At 46.0% G+C, this 17,478-nt stretch overlaps 1 protein-coding gene across 1 annotated transcript in view; it reads left to right on the top strand.

Annotated features, from left to right (window-relative positions):
• Nucleotides 1-225: 225 nt before the first annotated feature.
• The window catches only part of LOC124555689 (homeotic protein female sterile), a 575,063-nt gene continuing 557,810 nt past the window's right edge, over nucleotides 226-17,478 (top strand). Inside the window, exon 1 of the mRNA XM_047129691.1 lies at nucleotides 226-508. The gene's annotated coding sequence lies outside the window, so the exon portion shown is untranslated. The remainder of the gene's footprint in view (nucleotides 509-17,478) is intronic.

The raw sequence follows: 17,478 nt of genomic DNA, 5'->3' as shown, positions 1-17,478 counted from the left end.
ATCGGTCGAACCATTTGTTCTTTGTACTAGTGCGTCACGTAGTAGCGAAGTCGGCTAACTACTTAATGTAGCGTGGGTCTTGTAATGTTCAATATCAGCAGCAGATGGCAGGACAGGTTGCATGCTTCGCGGCGCGACGGTAGATGGCTCTGCGCGCAGCCGAGCTCTTTCAGCGCAGCCGAGCTCATTGCCCACAAATAACAGTTATTTCATCGTAAACGTGCGGTTAGGTGCAGTCAGATGGTACATCGCCAAGCGTGAGGAACGTTAATCCGACCGCGGCGCGTGATGACGGGAGCGTCAGTCGAGCGACAGCAGTGACACTGCCCGGTACCTTTCTTCTGTAGTGCAAAAGACATTCAACTTGCCCGCAACAGCGCAGACGCTTTTCTTCCTCGCGCGCCGCATGGTCCAGCCACCAACAGCGGGCCAAAGTTTTGACAGTAGACGTCCGTGCGGTTAGAGCTGTGTCGCTGCAGAAGACGCGGAAGTCGAAGTAAATGGCAAGGTAACTTACTATTTTTTTCTAATTACGCTGCTGGACTTTGTTGCTTATTTTCGCGGAAAATTTTAGGCGCCTTCCAGTTAACAGGTGTTTCAATGATAGATCATATAAACTGACGTAACAGGTGTTTCCCGCTGCATCTGTTGTACCTTCGGGAATTCCTGTTCGTCGAAGTTTCGCCGTTACGCAGACTTTGCCGACTATGAACAACCTGTTGTCACCCGTCATAGTCAAATTTTTCGTTGTCTGTGAGTGCGCTCAGTTTTCATAACGAAAGGAGAATAATTTCCCTGAATACTTGAGAAATCACTAAGACCATTTATGCAGGATTATTTGCTTGGGAGTGTGACATACGAAGGAAATAGTTGCTACAGTCGTCCAGTGGTCGTAGGAATTGAAGTCACTGTCGGAGCGCCCGTAGTGCCAGCGTGTGGCATTGTCAGTAGCTGTCAGAAACGCGCTTTCTCTTAATATTGTTTTTGATCCTATGAAGAAATTTATTGATCAGTACCGCATATTGAAGCCAGTTTGTTAGAACGCTGGAAATAAAATCGCTACGTGTGCTTTCAGCCAGCGCGAAATAACCCACTCGACTAAAAGGGCGCCACGTAGTTACCTCTTAGTGGTGCATTTTCTATTTAGAGTGTAATGTTATCGCAAAAAAATACGAAATCGATGTAGGTTCTGTGCATTTCGTGCCGTGCCTGTTAAGAGCTCCGAAGAAAACAATCAAAGATTGTGTTGCTGTTACAAGCGAGTGCACGCAGCAACACTGCAACTGCTTAGCTACTACGGCAACAAAGCGCTCAAGCGAATGCATAGTTGTAATCTGCAAACACATGCACCTTTTCCACTTTTTGTTGCTATATCGTGTGCAACGATAACGATAGGCCAGCGTGAGCACAAGGAATAATGAATGACAAACGTATGCGCGGGTTTAGTGACAGTTACAGAAAACAACAAAGAAGTAAAGTTGCAGCAAACATCACTTTATGGTTTAAGTTCGTCTTATAACGCGAACAATATGTATATCTGTGTACTGGACATACTATCAGTACTAACTTCAAAAGTCTAATTACTCATATGTATAGCTAATATTACGCGGATACGTCATTTTATTGTAATTGTATGCTCCGAATGAGGACTCTTAACAAATAGATATTGTTGTTTTGGGAGAAACATTCCCTACATGTGATGTGTGTACACTTCCAGCATAAATAACGAACTTTTATTGTTATCGAATTGCATTTTCATCTGTATTATAAACAATTTTTTTTTTTCAAGAAAGAAAACGGAGAAAGTTTATAGACTATGACGTAATGGACTAACCTTCACACACAGGAAGCTCATTTCTGCCTTCCATTTAGGGAGCACGAACCACTTAATGCATTATTAACTAACCCACAACCAAGAAAAAACAGGACCAGTACATATTTCCACCACTTGCAGCTGGAAAGTGATGTCTTGCTTATTACTGAAGCTGTCAATTAAACGGATTGTGAACTCGAGACATTTGTTGCTTATAAAGATTTTTCTGTTTGGAATTCTGTATTTCTGGACCCAACAGAAAAATTTTTACTTATATTGGTTAAAAAGCGAACAATTCTTATTTCTTTAGTGCGTAACATTAGTAGTTGGGAAACCAGCATGCAATCGATAGCGTCGTAAAGTCTCACAATAATGTGCTGTTAATTAGAAAAATAAAAGCTCTAGTACATTGTAAACTCTTTGCAAAAAGTCAAAATAATGTCAAACAAGTATTCTTTGCGTCTGATGTTTCCTAGTCAACCAGCTGTACATTGGAAGTCGCCTACTACTACTATTACTGAAAAAGAACTGTTCAAGCATCAGCATTATACCTTGATTTAGTTAAGGATTTTTTTCAAGATGTTTGCGGCACTCATTTAGGATACGTAGCGTTCTGTTTTCCGTTGAAAGTATGTAGACAAAAAATGGCGTTACCTGCAAGAAAACTGCAAGGCCTTGCTGGGTAGCCTAGAGTAACGGTGCTGCCAGCCGCAGGCCGGTCTCAGGTTTTGCAGGGCTCGGCCCTGGCATTTAAGGAAACGTCCCGCGCTCTGCTGCTCCAGGGCAACAGCCCATCACGGTTTTATTATTTATTCAACAATAACTGTTCATAATTTGTGCCCACCCCACCTCCCTCTCCTATAACATGGCTTGTCTATTTTGACTTACGTGTCCTAGTGGTTTCCGTAAAGCACTCAGGTCGAATCTAAGGAAGCTTCCTTATCTCAGTGTTACGGTCGATGATTTCTCCCACGCTGGAAAATCTATAAGTGAGCTCGTTATCGAAAGGAGAGTGGGTCATCATATCAAGGAATTTCGCAAAGGCGTGCTTCCAAAATTATTTTTGATATTGACGAGACAATGCAGTATTCTGCATCATGTCTACACCTTCTGATCTATCATATAGATGTTTACGCATATTTTCAACGTTCGAAAAGCCTTACTCTGTCAGGCAATGTTTAACCTCCTGAAATTTCACAGTAAATTTCAGGCGGTAGCTGCCAGTCCGAGAAATGGAAATGCTGCTTCTCCGAGCAACATTTAAACATCGGTGGTATTCAAGAACCAGTTATAATTTTTTTAAAATGACAACATTGTCACCATTTTACTCTATACTTTTTATTATTTCGTTATCATGATTTCGAATTTTTAGCAGTTATCAAGGACAACTGGGGAAGATCCCAATATGTCACATGTCGGCGTAACGTTGTCGTCTAACATTACAATTCATATTTTTGACGATGACGTGTTAGGCAGACACGTCTGATATGTACTGGTACCTTTCCCAGTTGCCCATGATAATGGACCATAAAGCCGAAATCACGTTCGTGCAAATAATAAAAACATACAGACTCCTGCGACAGTTTTATAGTTTAAAAACTTAATTATGTTTGGGGTCCCCAACAAAGGAAAAATTATCAGCTAGTTATAATTTCTCTTTGCTAAATGCACCGACGGTGCGATCATAACCTTCTAAATTAAAAGTATGTTGTAGTTGCAATGTCCAATTATATTTGCATGATATGGTACTGAGTATTCATGCAATCACACCGTGCAGTTCCCGTGCGGAATGATTCCATGAGATGTGGGCTTTGCAGAGGAATCACAACGGCATCCGCTTGAAATCACCTGAAACCTATATGTGTTTCTGAATGAATATTTGAACCACGTTCTTTCTGAATAGAAATCACCCGCTTTAACCGCTACGCTCAACAACACGATTCTCACGTATCAATGGTACATGTTTTAGGAAAATTTCAAATTTTCAATTGAATTTGTTAAATATACATTTTAAAAATCTGAACTAAACAAAACAAAAAACAAAGCGGAAACAGGTAGAAAACTAAAGGCTACCAGGGTAAAATTTGATAAGGTGGTCTTTCTATCAGACACTATTGCATGGAAACTTAAAGCCTCGACAGCCCTTATCATAAAGCTTTGATAGATTTATTCATTCTTTACGTTACTTCAGTTTCGCTGTTGAATCTACACCCACTAGTCAGTTTGGTTCTTGTTTTCGTTTCTGGAATACCCTCATCTGTTAAAGTGTAATCTTAAGCTCAAGGGAGTGAATTCTGTCTGCGAACTGTGTAAACGGTATTCCGCGTATTTAAATACTTAAATTGTGTGCCTAGAATTGTTTTCAGTTGTTTGATGATGCACAGAAGAAAGTTATCTTCAACTGATTTTATTAGTCACTCTGTTTAAATGAAAAGAGATATTTAATGTAGATAACCATTTCTCCCCAATATCGATTGACGGCGACGATGATGGCCACCGGACGAAGTTTTCAGCAATAATATCTTGCCAACATCAGAAACGTGCTCGACTGTTTCAGGAAGCTTTTCGTAGGGATTATATGGATACAAGGAATTAATTTGAAGATTATTATACTGATAAGAACAATTGTAATAATATTTTGTTAGTATTTTAATAAACAAACTTAGATTACACAATATTCCGTTTCAAACTCAATGATAAATCACACATTGTCACTAAAAGAAAGAGAGTCCCATGTTTTTGCCAAACTAAATTTGACCTGTCAGGGCCTGTTCAGTGTCCATACCTGGTGAATTTGAGCATCTACTCAAATGGAAGCGTCTCACTTCCTAGAGAACGCGACCGCCGTAATTTTGTTGAAGTACCTCTCAGACTAGTCTGCAACATAAATTTAAGCAGCTCACTTTATCTTTAGCAAGTGTCATCAGTTTTACAGCGATGAGGCTCCACTGGTGTGGAAGGTAACTGTAATTTCATGACAACGTCACTTTTTCAGCGATGAGGCGCTACTGTTTTGGAAGGTCTTGTAATTTCGTGGCAATGGTTTCTCCAATAGCATCAAAATAATCTCCAGCATGATGCTTTTTTCAGATGTTATCTGGCCGTTACCAGAATTTCATTTCTCTATTTGAAATTTTCTGTCACAGTTGCGTATTTTATACTCATGACTAGTTTCTATCGTAGCTGTTTATTTTCAGACCAGTTCTGCACTGAAGTGCTTATCGACGCAAAACCTCACGATATACTCAGATAACATTGTTACCACAATATGTGTTGTAAGACGTGTTATATTATCAGAGTATGTCGGTGAGGTTTTGCGTCGACATGCCCTTAAGTACAGGTCTGGTTTGAAACTGAGTGGCTACGTTCGAAATTAGTCTAGAGTATAAAATACACGAACCTGTGAAAGAAATCTGAAATAAAGAATTATCAAATTTAAGTTGCTAGTCCTTTCCCAACAAAATGTTGGAACTGCGTAAAATCTCATTTGCCAGAGATGACATGCATGAATGTTTCCTTTGGATATTAGTGTCGACCTTCAGTTGTGTTAAGTCTTGTATTTCTTTTTACCTTTCGATATTATTTCCATCATTAAATTCTTTGCACATTGAAGACCAAAGACAGGACTCGCTGTCGTACATTTATATGAATGGGTCTGTGAATCCATTGGAAGTTACGACATTCAATGATTACAGATTCCTTGGCAGTAGAAAGATTTCCGGAGCTGAAGGTCGCCAGAGGCTTGGGCACACACAGCTTGTTTGAACTGCACAGCCCCGGGCTGTAGGCAGGCAGCAAAAAGCTTTCTGGTTCTGCCGTCTTCCGACGCAGAGACTTCCTTACAGACGTTGGGAAAATCCTCAAGATTTAAACTGCTTAGTCCAAACTGTGAGCACTGTCCGTATGCGTGTGACGTCTTTTATAAGCTCAGATGATTTTTTTTCTGTTGACATCGTTATACAAACTACGAAAATGCAAACAATAAAAAATGCATCTTTTCTCTCATTTTGTTCCTTAACTGTGCCTTTGCGCCTTCACGTTCATCAGATTAAAGCTCCCAACGTTGCCGTCATCGTTCGACCGCGGTGAGATCGTTAGGGTAAATTTGTTTTAAAATGAAACTTGTCACACAGGTGTCTCGTGTACTGTTAACGCTTTCCGTCCCATATCTAGCCACCACAGTATCATCTGCCAGAGCTGACTTCCCGTCGCAGATTTTGTGTTCACGTTTTTGAGGCCTTAGAAAACCCCTAAATAGTTTCTTAACTGTAAAGGAAATGTCACCATGTTGGCGTTCGTCTCTTGGAAAAATCGCTTTCTTTCGATGTATTGCATGTTTTTAGGGTCTTAGATAAAACGCGAAATACTCCCAGTAGGATGAAGAAGTCTTCCTTTGCAGCAATTCTACCGTTAACGTTGGAAAATTAGGTGCGCTTTTTTTCGTAAAGTTATTTTCATGGCCTCGGAGGTGTCATGCATCGGATGCCAATAACGAAGAACTGGTCACACTGTGTATAACCTTTACCAGATTACACACGTGCAGTCCTCTCGAAGCATATTGAATCGCAACTTCCCGTAAAAGCTTAACAAAAATGTTGCTAAGGATGTAAACCTGTAAGCATTAGTGGTTTTTTTTTTTACACGATTGATGCACTTTGGCAGATTAATCTAGTATGGACCCCACTAGCCTTCCCAGTATAAACAGAAGCGTTTTATTATCGGCGTTATTTGTCGACTGCCTATAGCCTCTACGTAACGTCACATTCATGCTCTTGATTGCAGACGCCACAGGATGAAAAGATAAGAAGGTGCTTGTCTTAGATGACATAGTATATACGCTCCGAAATAACAAAATTTTTTGGTTTAACGCATGTTCTCCTGAGAGAAAACAGAGCTTTCATTACTCGTCAGTACTCTCAAATGCCGAGAGAACACCAGTATAAAAATTGGCAACAGTAATTCTTTTAATGTGCTATTGCTATTACTAAACGCAGTTGAAGAGTGTCTCCTGCTTAATTGAAGTGCGTATGCCGTCGTAGAAATGTTGGTCATGCTATGCTGTCTCTGTGAAACAAAACTGGCAAAACAGCTCAGCATTCACACGGGTGTGTGAAAAAGTACCTGAAATCGTCGCTTGGGTTGGTCGGCACGTCGTATCCGGTCGGCTTCTAAGCGTGAATACGAACAGACGCAGAACAGCGGAGGCCAGGTCACTCTGGCGAATGCCTTGCAACGCGCATAGACTATTCAGTGTTCGGATATAGCACAGAGAAGCTACGAAACGGCACACTGGTGATAATTTCTACACTATGTGATCAAAAGTATCCGGACACCTGGCCGAAAATGACAAGTTCGTGGCGCCCCCATTGTTAATGCTAGAATTTAATATAGTGTTGGCCCACCCTTAGCCTTGATCACAGCTTCCACTCTCTCAGGCATACGTTCAATAAAGTGCTGGAAGGTTTCTTGGGGAATGGCAGCCCATTCTTCACGGAGTGCTGCATTGAGAAGAGAGATCGACGTCGGTCGGTGAGGTCTGGGAGGAAGTCGACGTTCCAAAACATCCCAAAGGTGTTCTATAGGATTCAGGTCAGGACTATGTGCAGTCCAGTCCATTACAAAAAATGGTTCAAATGGCTGTGAGCACTATGGGACTTAACTGCTGAGGTCATCAGTCCCCTAGAACTTAGAACTACTTAAACCTAACCAACCTAAGGACATCACACACATCCATGCCCGAGGCAGGATTCGAACCTACGACCGTAGCGGTCGCGCGGTTCCAGACTGAAGCGCCTAGAACCGCTCGGCCACACCGGCTGCCAGTCCATTACAGGGATATTATTGTCGTGTAACCACTCCGCCACGGGCCGTGCATTATGAACAGGTGCTCTATAGTGCAGAAAGATGCAGTCGCCATCCCCGAATTGCTCTTAAATAGTGGGAAGCAAGAGGGTGCTCAAAACATCATTATAGGCCTGTGCTGTGATAGTGCCATGCAAAGCAACAAGGGTGCAAGCCCCCTCCATGAAAAACACGACCACACCATAACACCACCACCTTCGAATTTTACTGTTGGCACTACACACGCTGACAGATGACGTCACTCCACACAACGTTTATCCACTCCCCGTCCAATGTTTACGCTCCTTACACCATACGAGGCGTCGTTTGGCATTTACCGGCGTGATGTTTGGCGTATGAGCAGCCTAACTTTCATAGTACTTGCAGTGGATCCTGATGCAGTTTGGAATTCCTGTGTGATGGTCTGAATAGATGTCTACCTATTCTACATTACGACCCTCTTCAACTGTCGGTGGTCTCTGTCAGTCAACAGACGAGGTCGACCTGAACGCTTTTGTTCTGCACGTGTTCCTTCACGTTTCCACTTCACTATCACTTCGGAAACTGTGGACCTAGTGATTTTTCGGGGTGTGGAAATCTCTCGTACAGACGCATGACACAAGTGACACCCAATCATCTGACTACGTTCGAAGTCTGTTAGTTTCGCGGACCGCCCCATTCTGCTCTCACACGTTGTCTAATGACTACTGAGGTCGCTGATACGGAGTACCTGGCAGTAGGTGGCAGAACAATGCACCTAATATGAAAAACGTATTTTTTTGGGTGAGTACGGATACTTTTGGTCCCATAGTGTATGTGAGGTAAGAACGCAGGCTCTCGAAGAGGTTCAAAATGGTTCAAATGGCTCTGAGCACTATGGGACTTAACAGCTGTGGTCATTAGTCCCCTAGAACTTAGAACTACCTAAACGTAACTAACCTAAGGACATCACACACATCCATGCCCGAGGCAGGATTCGAACCTGCGACCGTAGCAGTCGCGCCGTTTCGGACTGCGCGCCTTGAACCGCGAGACCACCGCGGCCGGCTCTCGAAGAGGCTTATGCCCGTAACGTGAGGAGTGTTATTCCTGCAGTCTAGTGAATACAATGGCAAACCGCAGCGACATTAAATTTTGCCGTTAAAGTGAAACTGAAGCTATATTCTTGTTACAGAAATTTATGCCTCTCTTTACTTAGTCAATGTCTGCCTTGACTTTGTCAAAAGACGGGAAACATTACTGTTCCAGTGAAAGATCAGAGAGAAAGAACTCAACAAAAATGAGAGAGATGTTGTAGCGTCAGAACGATATTGACGTATCGCCGTTATTGGAAAAGTTTCCGGTCACGGACAGGCATCCAGATATCAGTTTCGCTTTCGGTAAGGTTACATTTTTTCGTAGGTTGAATTAGGATCTCATTACTTTAACGTTATAGGAGGCAGCGCACGCTGAATACGATATTACCTTAGCTACAGTTACGTCAGTACGGCACGCGCTCTAATTTATTTCGTACGTGAAATTCTTTGGTCCCTAACGCTTGACACCGAGAAGTGGAACCTTACTTTTTCGTAGTTCATCAGCTACTGTCATATGACAGGAATTTATCATTTAAGAAGTAGAGGTCATCAATAAGTTTTCTACGGACACCGGAGTGCTTTGATATGCATATAATTGTAATAACATAACATAAGAATTCAAAGACGTTATTTATTTTACAAAAAGTTGCGGGAAGTCCAATATGTAATGGTAAAACAATAGTTTAGTTTCCGGTATCAAAAAAAAAAATAGCTGATGGCAGTAACGACCTTTGATTACTTTATCGCCGGCCGAAGTGGCCGTGCGGTTAAAGACGCTGCAGTCTGGAACCGCAAGACCGCTACGGTCGCAGGTTCGAATCCTGCCTCGGGCATGGATGTTTGTGATGTCCTTAGGTTAGTTAGGTTTAACTAGTTCTAAGTTCTAGGGGACTAATGACCTCAGCAGTTGAGTCCCATAGTGCTCAGCGCCATTTGAACCATTTGATTACTTTCTCTTGCTCACGGAGCGTTTCGGAAAATTTACGTTTTAGGTGTGCTTCTTAATTTCATTTTGACAGTTTGAATGTAGTTTTTGCTGTGTACAATACTGCTGCGTGCTGAAAGCTTAACTATAATTCGAACACACAAGTATTTCTCGTTGCTGACAGTTATTGTCCTGTCGATATTGGTAAAATATGCAAACAGTTTCGTTTACGGAAATCAGTGTCCTCCTGTTATGTAGAAATTCACATATGACAATCATTACTTACACTGTCCACTTACGCAAGGAACACCGGAAAAATAAGCAAACTACACCCAGCATTTGGTGATGCATATCAACAACATAGACGTTACGTTCTCATTATACGGACCATTTTTATTGAGGTGAAGGATATTACTCGTACTTGTTTATATAACAAGTACATGGCTAATTTTAATTCAAGCGTAGTAAAAGTGATTCAGCTCCGTGGCTGTAGATTAAATTGCTTTAAGAAATACAGTAAGCAGGTAATTCTTACATGACTAAATAAAGTCATATAAAAAGCGGCTGAATGCTATATGTGTTAAGGTGTTGGCTGAAAATTTCATTTGTCTGATTGTGTTAAACAAAATTACTTGCACCCAAAATACTCTCAAGAATCCCGTGAAAGAATCTAAGTCCTTAGCAATTCCGCTCGAGGTTAATATATCCCTCCTGAATCTCTGTGAACAACGTGAAAATTGTAAAGTGGTGTGTATAGTTTTCTCCAATCACTAGAGACATTTCCTCGAAACATTGATCCAAAGTTCGTCCTCCAATTGTCGAACGAAGAGGTGATCGGTTAGGACACAGGACTTAAACTTGAGGGTAGCAAGACTCAAATCTCTGTCCGGCCATTCAGATGTAGTTCTTCGACGATCTTCCTATGTTGCTCAATGAGGATATCGGAATGGTTCCTTTAAAAGGACCATGGTTGATCCTTATCTAGCTGTGCCCATCCATAAAACAAAAACATCCGCTATCTCCTCTTTTGGTGCTATCCGCCTCTGGAATAAAGTACCATGCACTCTGCGCGCAATTCAGTGCCATGTTGCTTTTAAGAAGTAGTTTGTCACCCTCATAATGTTTCACCAAAAATTAACGTTTATGACCAGCCCCTTTGTCAAAGATAAGTACAGATGCTCCTGTTTTTTTCCCCAGTTACACTTAATCCTCTTTCCATTTCTCACTCAGTAACGTCTTTTCCTTTTACATCCACATCTACATACTCCGCAACCCACCGTGCGGTACGTGGCGGAGGGTACCCTGTGCAGCTACTAGCCCTTTCCTGTTCCACTCGCGAACAGAGCGAGGGGAAAACGGCAGTCTATAGGCCTTCTTGCGCGCCCATAATTTCTCTTATCTTCGTGGTCCTCGCGTGAAACGTACGTTGGAGGCAGTAGAATCGTTCTGCAGTCAGCTTCAAATGCCAGTTCTCTAATTTTTTTCAATAGTGTTCCTGGAAAAGAAAGTCGCGTGTTGTTCGAAACTACGGGTAACAAATGTAACAGCACGCTTCTGAACTGTTAAGATATCTTCCTTTTTCCTTTTCAGATCGACACTTTCCTAAAATTCTCCCAGTGAACCGAAGTCGACCATTCGCCTTCTCTGCTACAACAGTCCTTACATACTCGTTCCATTTCATAGCTCGTTGCAACGTTACGCCTAGATAGTTAATCGACCTGACTGTCTCAAGCCGCACACTTCCAATGCTGTATTCGAATATTGCGGGTTTGTTTTTCCTACTCATCTACATTAACTTAAATTTTTCTACATTTAGAGCTAGCTGCCATTCATCACATCATCTGGAAACTCATTTTATATCCTTCTACAGCCACTCAGCGACGACACCCTGTAAACTACAGCATCAGCAGCAAACAATCGCAGATGGCTGCTCACAATGTCTGTTATATCATTTATGTATACAGAAAATAATAGCACTCCAATCACTTTCCCGGGGCGCTTCTGACGGTACCCTTGTCTCTGGTGAACACTCGCCGTTGAGAACAACGTACTGGGTTCTATTACTCGAGAAGTCTTCGAACCACTCCCATATACGGGAATCTATCCCGTATGCTCATACCGTCGTTCCCCCCTGCGGGTCCGGGGATTAGAATAGGCCCGCGGTATTCCTGCCTGTCGTAAGAGGCGACTAAAAGGAGTCCATCCCCCTCACGGGGGTAGTTCGCGCCTGCGTCCGGAGACGGACGGTTCCACGACCTATCGTCGTGGTCCTTTTGGTTTTTTCACTTCTCGTTTCTTCCTTCCTTTTGTTGGTTCCTTTCTTTGCTCTTCTCCACCTCACTGTCTTCCTTACTCTTTCCCTTGCCTTCTCCTTGCCTTCTCATTGCCTTTTTCTCCTTGCCTTCTCATTGCCTTTTTCTCCTTGCCTTCTCATTGCCTTCTTCTCCTTGCCTTCTTATTGCCTTCTTCCCCTTGCTTTCTCATTGCCTTCTTCTCCTTGCCTTCTCTGGTCTCCGCCTCGGCGTTTGAGACAGTCTGTCCTCTTTCTCCCTCTCTCTCTTCTTTTTCCTCTTCTTCCTTCCTCCCTGTGCGTGTCTGAAGGCCGACCCACGCGTTCGCACGCGTAGCCGGTGACGGGGTAACGCGTAAGTCCCCGCCCTGGGTAGACATGTAAGGCACGCGCGTACCCCCTGGTAAAGGCCAGGCCCGGGGAGGGGTGATTGCCTGAGCTGATACCTTCTGACCATGCCGATTGGTCCCTCCGTCTGTTTCTCGGGAGGTGTGACCTGAGGTGTAAACATTCACCTAAGGCGGGAGTGCCCTCTGAGAGGGTCCCCACACGGAAGGAGCGCGCCATCGGAGACGCTGGCAATCATGGGGGATTCCTCCGCAATGGATTCTACTCCATCTCTTTCGACTTCGACCCAAAAACGGAAACGTGACCAGCCAACAGTGACAAAAGTACTACCGCCTGCCCCACAGTTCCTCGTAGTTTCTCGAACTGAGGACGGAAAGGATTTTTCCTCTGTCAACCCTTTCGTTATTCAGAAGGGCGTAGATGCCATAGCCGGATCTGTCAAATCCTGTACCAGGTTGCGTAACGGCACCTTATTACTGGAAACTGAGAATGCCTTTCAGGCACAAAAACTGCTTCGGGCCACCCTCCTGTACACGTTCCCTGTCCGGGTGGAGGCCCACCGAACTTTGAATTCGTCTCGTGGTGTGGTCTATACTGACTCCCTCGACGGATTGACTGACGAGGAGCTTCAATCATTCCTCGCTGAGCAGGGCGTGACGGCTGTCCATAGGGTCATGAAAAAGGTCAACAATGACCTTGTACCGACCCGGACAATTTTCTTGACCTTCGATAGTGTTAAGCTGCCATCGCGCATCAAGGCGGGCTACGAGGTTATTTCTGTTCGCCCCTATATCCCGACACCTACGCGCTGCTACCAGTGTCAGCGTTTCAATCACACTCGACAGTCTTGTTCCAATGCGGCTAAATGTGTCACCTGTGGCAGGGATGCCCATGAGGGTGACTGTCCACCTCCGTCTCCTCGTTGTGTGAACTGTCAGGGTGACCATGCAGCATCCTCCCGCGACTGTCCTGTCTATAAGGAAGAACGCTGTATCCAGGAAATTCGGGTCAAAGAGAAAGTGTCCACCTCGGCTGCTCGCAAGCTATTGGCTAGTAGGAAGCCCACGCTGCTCCCAGCGGGGAAATACAGTACTGTCCTCGCCTCTCCTCGGACTACCCGGGAGGTAGCAACCCAGACATGCGATCTGACCTTCAGCACCACGGTCGTCCGTTCGGCCAGTGCTAAGATCGCGCGGTCGACGTCTCCTCTTCCTCCCATCACCCCACAGACACGAGCACCTTCTTCAGCTTCTGCTAAAACGAAGACACCGAAGTCAGATGCACGGGCCTTCAAGAAGGAACCATCCCGTGCAGACTTCCTCCGTACCTCGACCTCACAGCCTTCGACCGGTACTTCCACTACACGTCCTTCCAAAAAGGCGCATAGGAAGCACAGTTCTCCTTCCCCGCCACGGCGCATTTCTTCTCTTGCGCCACCCAGCGGCTGCCGCCCCAGGCCGTCATCCGTTTCGCCTGGCCGCACCGCTGGTCGCCGTACATCTGGCCGTTCACTGGCGGAGGAAGCTCCCCCTACCGGCCATCCTCCCGAGATGGCCGATGACCCTATAGACCCAACGGACGATGACTGTCCGCCTACTGATAGCGGCGGCAGCGCTCGCTCGAAGCCAGGCCCTAAGCGGCCTTCGAGGTGACCACTTCTCTCATCTTTCTTTTCTTACGATGGCACTTATTCACTGGAATATTCGCAGCATTCGCTCCAACCGAGAGGACTTGAAGTTGCTGCTCCGCTTGCACCGTCCGCTTGTCGTAGCCCTCCAGGAAACGAAGCTACGCCCATGCGATCAAATTGCCTTGGCACACTACACCTCTGTGCGTTTTGACCTACCCCCTGTGGTAGGTATCCCAGCTCATGGAGGGGTTATGTTGCTGGTCCGGGATGATATTTACTACGATCCCATCACGTTGCACACCGGCCTGCAGGCAGTTGCCATCCGCATTACTCTCCCCACTTTTACGTTTTCCTTTTGTACCGTTTACACTCCATCGTCATCTGCCGTTACCAGGGCAGACGTGATGCAACTTATTGCTCAGCTACCTGCACCATTTTTGTTAACTGGAGACTTCAATGCCCACCATCCCCTTTGGGGCTCTCCAGCATCCTGCCCGAGGGGCTCCTTGTTAGCAGACCTTTTCAACCAGCTCGATCTTGTCTGCCTCAATACTGGCGCCCCTACTTTTCTTTCGGACACATCTCACACCTATTCCCATTTAGACCTCTCTATATGTACTCCCCAACTTGCACGCCGGTTTGAGTGGTATGCACTTTCTGATACATATTCGAGCGACCATTTCCCGTGTGTTATCCATCTCCTGCAGCATACTCCCTCTCCGTGCTCCTCTCGTTGGACCATCTCCAAGGCAGACTGGGAGCTCTTCTCTTCCAGGGCTACCTTTCAGGATCAAACCTTCACAAGCTGCGATCGTCAGGTCGCACACCTCACGGAAGTCATTCTCGCTGCTGCTGAATATTCCATCCCTCACCCTACTTCTTCTCCACGTCGCGTACCGGTCCCCTGGTGGACCGCAGCATGTAGAGATGCTTTACGTGCTCGTCGACGTGCTTTACGCACCTTTAAGCGCCACCCTACAGTGGCGAATTGTATTAATTATAAACGATTACGTGCTCAGTGTCGTCGTATTATTAAAGAAAGCAAGAAAGCCAGCTGGGCTGCTTTCACAAGCACCTTCAACAGTTCTACCCCTTCTTCTGTTGTCTGGGGTAGCCTGCGCCGGCTATCTGGCACTAAGGTCCACTCCCCAGTTTCTGGCTTGAAGGTCGCGAATGAAGTCCTTGTGGCCCCTGAGGCTGTCTCCAATGCCTTCGGCCGCTTTTTCGCCGAGGTTTCGAGCTCCGCTCATTACCACCCTGCCTTCCTCCCCCGCAAACAGGCAGAGGAGGCTAGGCCACCTGACTTCCGCTCCTCGAACTGTGAAAGTTATAATGCCCCATTCACCATGCGGGAACTCGAAACCGCACTTGGCCGATCACGGTCCTCCGCTCCAGGGCCTGATTCTATTCATATTCAGATGCTGAAGAACCTTTCTCCTGCGGGTAAAGGTTTTCTTCTTCGTACATACAATCGCATCTGGATTGAGGGACATGTTCCCGCATGCTGGCGCGAGTCTATTGTTGTCCCGATTCCTAAGCCGGGGAAGGACAAGCACTTGCCTTCCAGTTATCGACCTATCTCGCTTACCAGCTGTGTCTGTAAAGTGATGGAGCGAATGGTTAACTCTCGATTGGTTTGGCTGCTCGAGTCTCGACGCCTACTTACCAATGTACAATGTGGATTTCGAAGGCGCCGCTCTGCTGTTGACCATCTGGTTACCTTGTCGACCTTCATTATGAATAACTTCTTGCGGAAGCGCCCGACCGCGGCTGTGTTCTTTGATTTGGAGAAGGCTTACGACACCTGTTGGAGGGCGGGCATTCTCCGCACCATGCATACATGGGGCTTTCGCGGTCGCCTCCCTCTTTTTATTCATTCCTTTTTAATGGATCGACAGTTTCGGGTACGTGTGGGTTCTGTCCTGTCCGACACCTTTCGCCAGGAGAATGGGGTGCCACAGGGCTCAGTTTTGAGCGTCGCTCTCTTCGCCATCGCGATCAATCCAATAATGGATTGCCTCCCAGCTGATGTATCAGGCTCCCTTTTCGTGGACGATTTTACCATCTATTGCAGCGCGCAGTGTGCACGTGTCCTGGAGCGCTGTCTTCAGCGTTCTCTTGACCGTCTTTACTCCTGGAGTGTCGCCAATGGCTTCCGTTTTTCTGCCGAGAAGACGGTCTGTATTAACTTCTGGCGCTACAAAGAGTTTCTCCCACCGTCCTTACGACTCGGTCCCGTTGCTCTCCCACTCGTGGAGACAATCAAATTTTTAGGCCTTACCTTTGACAGGAAACTTAGCTGGTCTCCACATGTGTCATATTTGGCCGCCCGTTGTACCCGTTCTTTAGATGTCCTCCGTGTTCTCAGTGGTATGTCGTGGGGAGCGGATCGAACCGTCCTACTTCGTCTATATCGGTCGATCGTCCGCTCCAAGCTGGATTATGGGAGCTTCGTATACTCCTCTGCACGGCCATCCATCTTACGCCGCCTCAACTCCATACAACATCGGGGTTTACGACTTGCGATCGGAGCATTTTATACCAGTCCCGTAGAGAGTCTTCATGCTGACGCTGGCGAATTGCCACTCACCTACCGGCGCGATATACTGCTTTGTCGGTATGCCTGTCGGCTACTGTCAATGCCCGACCATCCGTCTTATCGTTCCTTTTTTGACGACTCTCTTGACCTTCAATACGGGTTGTATGTCTCTGCCTTGCTACCCCCTGGAGTTCGCTTTCGTCGCCTCCTTCAACACCTTCATTTTTCACTCCCTGCAACCTTTCGAGTGGGCGAGAGCCGCACGCCACCTTGGCTCCAGGCTCAGGTCCGCGTTCACCTCGACCTCAGCTCGCTCCCAAAAGAGGTCACCCCCGGTTCGGTCTACCACTCCCGTTTTTTGGAACTTCGTTCGAAGTTCAACAACATGACTTTCATTTATACAGATGGCTCTAAGACCAATGACGGGGTCGGGTGTTCCTTTATTGTCGGGGCACAAAGTTTCCAATACCGGCTCCATGGCCATTGTTCGGTCTTCACAGCTGAGCTCTTTGCCCTCTACCAGGCTGTTCTTTACATCTGCCGCCACCGACATTCTGCTTATGTCATCTGCTCAGATTCCCTGAGCGCCATCCAGAGCCTCAGTGATCCGTACCCGGTTCACCCTTTCGTACACCGGATCCAACGCTCTCTTCAGCAGCTGGTGGACGTCGGTACGCCGGTTAGCTTTATGTGGGGTCCTGGCCATGTCGGTATCCCTGGGAACGAAGCTGCAGATGCCGCGGCCAAGGCTGCGGTCCTCCAGCCTCGGACAGCTTCTTGTTGTGTCCCTTCGTCCGATTTTAGCAGGGTCATTTGTCGGCGCGTTGTGTCGCTGTGGCATGCCGATTGGGCTGCACTTACCGACAACAAGCTTCGGGCCTTAAAACCTCTTCCCGTGGCTTGGACGTCCTCCTCACGCCCTTCTCGGCGGGAGGAGGTCGTTTTAGCAAGGTTAAGAATTGGACACTGCCGGTTCAGCCATCGCCATCTGCTGACGGCTGCGCCGGCGCCGTTCT

Source organism: Schistocerca americana, chromosome X, assembly GCF_021461395.2.
Source record: "Schistocerca americana isolate TAMUIC-IGC-003095 chromosome X, iqSchAmer2.1, whole genome shotgun sequence".
Lineage (NCBI taxonomy): Eukaryota > Metazoa > Arthropoda > Insecta > Orthoptera > Acrididae > Schistocerca > Schistocerca americana.
This window is presented reverse-complemented; position numbering and strand designations above follow the sequence as displayed.